At 40.7% G+C, this 5,761-nt stretch overlaps 3 non-coding genes across 3 annotated transcripts; all 3 read left to right on the plus strand.

Moving 5' to 3' along the window:
• The first annotated feature begins 2,042 nt into the window (after positions 1–2,042).
• On the plus strand, positions 2,043–2,161 carry LOC112486419 (5S ribosomal RNA). The gene has a single exon (XR_003048848.1). It is a non-coding gene; the product is annotated as a 5S ribosomal RNA (ribosomal RNA).
• Positions 2,162–3,842: 1,681 nt separating this feature from the next.
• LOC112486429 (5S ribosomal RNA) lies at positions 3,843–3,961 on the plus strand. The gene has a single exon (XR_003048858.1). It is a non-coding gene; the product is annotated as a 5S ribosomal RNA (ribosomal RNA).
• A 1,681-nt stretch (positions 3,962–5,642) lies between these two features.
• On the plus strand, positions 5,643–5,761 carry LOC112486439 (5S ribosomal RNA). Its single transcript, XR_003048868.1, has one exon. It is a non-coding gene; the product is annotated as a 5S ribosomal RNA (ribosomal RNA).

The raw sequence follows: 5,761 nt of genomic DNA on the forward strand, positions 1-5,761 counted from the left end.
GGGGGGGTTGAACCGCTATTTGTCTGATCCGTCGCCTAGGACCTGTTTGCCTTGGGAGACCCTACCAGGGGCGTTAAGCCCCCGACAACATAGCTCCTAGGTTCATTCGGATACTCAAACCCCTCCACCACGTTAAGGTTGCGATTCAAGGAGACACTTTGATAACTAAATACAAATTCTATTTACATTTCCCCCGTTTATCAAAGTTAACACATCAAGTTTGTCATCACAATGTCATTTTAAACAGATTTTCAACATTGGAATCGTACATGAGTGTCAACAATCTTTGCATTGTCATAAGAACCCTCATAGTCTGGGTCTTGTCCTGATACTCTTTGATAGTCAGTTTCTGAGATGTAGGCTCCGACCGCCTTCTCAAGAACTCTTTCTGCCATGTTTCTCAGAAAAGGTATACAACAACATCCACAGAAAGCAAACAGTGTAATCACAATCATTAATGTAGTGAGTATAGAGATTATTATAGTTTTCCATGGTCCAAACACATTACTTAGCCAGTCGTCTATTGGGTTATCAATTCCAGACTGGGAATGCATAATTTCAGAGTAGGCTTTGAGTCCCAGACCCTCAGGTGGGTCGCAAGAGTTTTTCTCTTTTTTTTTGGGTCATCTCACATCATGTTTCCCAGGAGTTTACGTACAATGTGACTTGGGTCGTGAAAGTTTGTGACTTTTAAAATATGGGTCCTGTCAGGAAACATTTTCTGTTAGATAGGACTGTAAAAAATGCTGTTAGTTCATACCCCAGTTTCCTAACACACAAAGAATTCAAATAAAGATCAAATAAAGATCTGATCAAATAAAGAATCAAATACGAGATCTCAAATTTTAAAAGTTTTACTTGCAAGCAAGGAGTGCAGAACAATGGTTACATTCAGAACTGCACTGAGGAACTCCCCAGTGCTCAGAGCTTAAATACAGTTTTTTCACATACACATCAATGGTCGGTAGCTTAACCCTTTACAGCCATGTGGTGTTCACGTACCACTTCTGAGCGCTGATTGGCAAAAACTCCAAACCAGGATTCTCCACCAATAGAAAACATGTACATGTGCTGAGCTATTCTGCTCAGTAACTCAGGTTAGATCAAAGAAATACACTTTGGATTATTTTCCTTTTTTATGTTGTTTTCCTCATTATTTGGGCAGAGAAACTGGTTCAGGCCGGTTCTGTGACCTGTCTCTATCTCCAAGTAACAGTCAGTGCCATCTATACACCACTGTAAACCATCAGCATGCACACCTTTCTTCAGTACTTCTGCTTTTAGTATAGCATTGAAAAACAAACAGTATAAATTGATATGGGAATTTAATATAATGAATATATCGTTAATATTTGAATAAATGTATTTACAATATCTTAACAACACTTTTTGCTGGTGTTACCATCATGACAGCAGGATTTATTCTCCCTGTGTTCGCGTGACTCCCATTATACCACAAATGCGATCCGCCATCTAGTAGCGTAGCATGTCACAGCAGTGTAGTGATATGAGCGCCAACAGATGACGGACGGAAGGCATTAAAATAAATTAAATAATAATTTAAAAGAAATAAATGAAATAGTGGTGTCTGTTTTTCTTTCATCTCATTGGAGCTACGGTCTCTACGTTTCCCTTTTATTCCAACTCTCTACACGTTCATCAAACTATCTGTCATGCCACTGGAAACAAATGAACAAAAATGTTCTCACTCTACTGGAGTGTTTCTTATTCTTCCACTTCTCTTGTTTGTAATGCTCTACTCCTTTACATTGAAATCGTTATCAGAACAAGTGCCCAGTTAAAACGTTCACCTCAATTAATTCATTGACAGGAACCACGGGGCGTGACGTCACCCAACAGCAGCCGGAGCAGCAGGAGTCCTCACTTCACCACCCGTACAGGGCTACTAAATCTCAACTTGAATGGCAGTTTTGAAAACAATGAACTCGAGTGTATCTTTTATCGAACTAAGATTGTACTCCCACTGGTGAGAACACAATGAAAGGTGGCCTATAAAAAGCCCGTTTTTCTCCACAGCTCTCGCTTACGGCCATACCACCCTGAACACGCCCGATCTCGTCTGATCTCGGAAGCTAAGCAGGGTCGGGCCTGGTTAGTACTTGGATGGGAGACCGCCTGGGAATACCAGGTGCTGTAAGCTTTTTTGACCAGACGGAGGTGCTCTTTCTTTTTCATACTGCAGCCTTTTCAACGTCTTGCTTTTCTAGGGCAAAGACTGAACCTTGAAGTTGAAACACTTGCAGTTCATGAGGAATACAGCAGGGGCCGCTCCTGAAATTATCTTTGTCATTATTTATTTATTTTTTTCATATCAAGGCGTTCGCTTGAAGCGTTTGTTGCCTCCCTAGCTCGATAGCCGGGATGCTGCCAATTAGAATAGAACAGAATTCAACTTTATTGTCATTGCACATGTCACAAGTACAGAGCAACGAAATGCAGTTTGCATTATTTTCCTGTCTGTGGTAAGAATAAAGGTGACACACGTTTTGCTGGTGTTATCATCATGACAGCAGGATTTATTCTCTGTCTCATGTACAATATTTCAATAGCCAAAATGTTGTTACTAACCTAATGGCCTTAGCTTTTGTCACAACTTTCATGTAATCTAATACATTTCACAGCATGGATTTATTAAAAAGAAACACTATTTGAATAACAAGGATACAACATTCTATTATATTCGTGAAACAATAAATGACTTTGTTTTCACTGAACCAACTTTTAACTAGTAATTACTTTAACGTAATGGAATATCTTGCCGCACATTTGAACTACAGTAACTACATTCTTCCTACAGTCACTCAATTCTACCGCTCTGTGACATCGGAACAGCGTTTTCCTGGTTCTGGCAACAATGAACAAAAAGATCAATTTGTGTGCAAATAAAACTTATAAAAGAAACACAAGTTACAGATGGCACAAAACACGTTCCAAAATAAACATCAGCATCGATTTTCTTCACTCACCATGAGACAAGTCCGCTTAGCATTGGCCACTTAGCATACACTTCACACTCACTTCACATCAACTTTCTCTCAACAACCGGTTACTTTCACTCGTATGTACACAGCTAATTACTTAGTCACATATTCAACTCATAGCATATCGTATGCACACCGGATTGGGTGTATATATTCACTGACCCGTGGTAAGAATAAAGGAGATACACGTTTTGCTGGTGTTACCATCATGACAGCAGGATTTATTCTCCCTGTGTTCGCGTGACTCCCATTATACCACAAATGCGATCCGCCATCTAGTGGCGTAGCATGTCACAGCAGCGTAGTGATATGAGCGCCAACAGATGACGGAAGGCATTAAAATAAATTCAATAATAATTTAAAAGAAATAAATAGAATAGGGGTGTCTGTTTTTCTTTCATCTCATTGGAGCTACGGTCTCTACGCTTCCATTTTATTCCAACTCTCTACACGTTCATCAAACTATCTGTGACGCCACTGGAAACAAATGAACAAAAATGTTCTCACTGTACTGGAGTTTTTCTTCTTCTTGCACTTCTCTTGTTTGTAATGCTCTACTCGTTTGCATTGAAATCGTTTTCAGAACAAGTGCCCAGTTAAAACGTTCACCTCAATTCATTCACTGACAGGAACCACGGGGCGTGACGTCACCCAACAGCAGCCGGAGCAGCAGGAGTCCTCACTTCACCACCCGTACAGGGCTACTAAATCTCAACTTGAATGGCAGTTTTGAAAACAATGAACTCGAGTGTATCTTTTATCGAACTAAGATTGTACTCCCACTGGTGAGAACACAATGAAAGGTGGCCTATAAAAAGCCCGTTTTTCTCCACAGCTCTCGCTTACGGCCATACCACCCTGAACACGCCCGATCTCGTCTGATCTCGGAAGCTAAGCAGGGTCGGGCCTGGTTAGTACTTGGATGGGAGACCGCCTGGGAATACCAGGTGCTGTAAGCTTTTTTGACCAGACGGAGGTGCTCTTTCTTTTTCATACTGCAGCCTTTTCAACGCCTTGCTTTTCTAGGGCAAAGACTGAACCTTGAAGTTGAAACACTTGCAGTTCATGAGGAATACAGCAGGGGCCGCTCCTGAAATTATCTTTGTCATTATTTATTTATTTTTTTCATATCAAGGCGTTCGCTTGAAGCGTTTGTTGCCTCCCTAGCTCGATAGCCGGGATGCTGCCAATTAGAATAGAACAGAATTCAACTTTATTGTCATTGCACATGTCACAAGTACAGAGCAACAAAATGCAGTTTGCATTATTTTCCTGTCTGTGGTAAGAATAAAGGTGACACACGTTTTGCTGGTGTTATCATCATGACAGCAGGATTTATTCTCTGTCTCATGTACAATATTTCAATAGCCAAAATGTTGTTACTAACCTAATGGCCTTAGCTTTTGTCACAACTTTCATGTAATCTAATACATTTCACAGCATGGATTTATTAAAAAGAAACACTATTTGAATAACAAGGATACAACATTCTATTATATTCGTGAAACAATAAATGACTTTGTTTTCACTGAACCAACTTTTAACTAGTAATTACTTTAACGTAATGGAATATCTTGCCGCACATTTGAACTACAGTAACTACATTCTTCCTACAGTCACTCAATTCTACCGCTCTGTGACATCGGAACAGCGTTTTCCTGGTTCTGGCAACAATGAACAAAAAGATCAATTTGTGTGCAAATAAAACTTATAAAAGAAACACAAGTTACAGATGGCACAAAACACGTTCCAAAATAAACATCAGCATCGATTTTCTTCACTCACCATGAGACAAGTCCGCTTAGCATTGGCCACTTAGCATACACTTCACACTCACTTCACATCAACTTTCTCTCAACAACCGGTTACTTTCACTCGTATGTACACAGCTAATTACTTAGTCACATATTCAACTCATAGCATATCGTATGCACACCGGATTGGGTGTATATATTCACTGACCCGTGGTAAGAATAAAGGAGATACACGTTTTGCTGGTGTTACCATCATGACAGCAGGATTTATTCTCCCTGTGTTCGCGTGACTCCCATTATACCACAAATGCGATCCGCCATCTAGTGGCGTAGCATGTCACAGCAGCGTAGTGATATGAGCGCCAACAGATGACGGAAGGCATTAAAATAAATTCAATAATAATTTAAAAGAAATAAATAGAATAGGGGTGTCTGTTTTTCTTTCATCTCATTGGAGCTACGGTCTCTACGCTTCCATTTTATTCCAACTCTCTACACGTTCATCAAACTATCTGTGACGCCACTGGAAACAAATGAACAAAAATGTTCTCACTGTACTGGAGTTTTTCTTCTTCTTGCACTTCTCTTGTTTGTAATGCTCTACTCGTTTGCATTGAAATCGTTTTCAGAACAAGTGCCCAGTTAAAACGTTCACCTCAATTCATTCACTGACAGGAACCACGGGGCGTGACGTCACCCAACAGCAGCCGGAGCAGCAGGAGTCCTCACTTCACCACCCGTACAGGGCTACTAAATCTCAACTTGAATGGCAGTTTTGAAAACAATGAACTCGAGTGTATCTTTTATCGAACTAAGATTGTACTCCCACTGGTGAGAACACAATGAAAGGTGGCCTATAAAAAGCCCGTTTTTCTCCACAGCTCTCGCTTACGGCCATACCACCCTGAACACGCCCGATCTCGTCTGATCTCGGAAGCTAAGCAGGGTCGGGCCTGGTTAGTACTTGGATGGGAGACCGCCTGGGAATACCAGGTGCTGTAAGCT

Source organism: Cynoglossus semilaevis, chromosome W (genome assembly GCF_000523025.1).
Source record: "Cynoglossus semilaevis isolate Cse_v1.0 chromosome W, Cse_v1.0, whole genome shotgun sequence".
In the NCBI taxonomy this organism is placed as follows: domain Eukaryota; kingdom Metazoa; phylum Chordata; class Actinopteri; order Pleuronectiformes; family Cynoglossidae; genus Cynoglossus; species Cynoglossus semilaevis.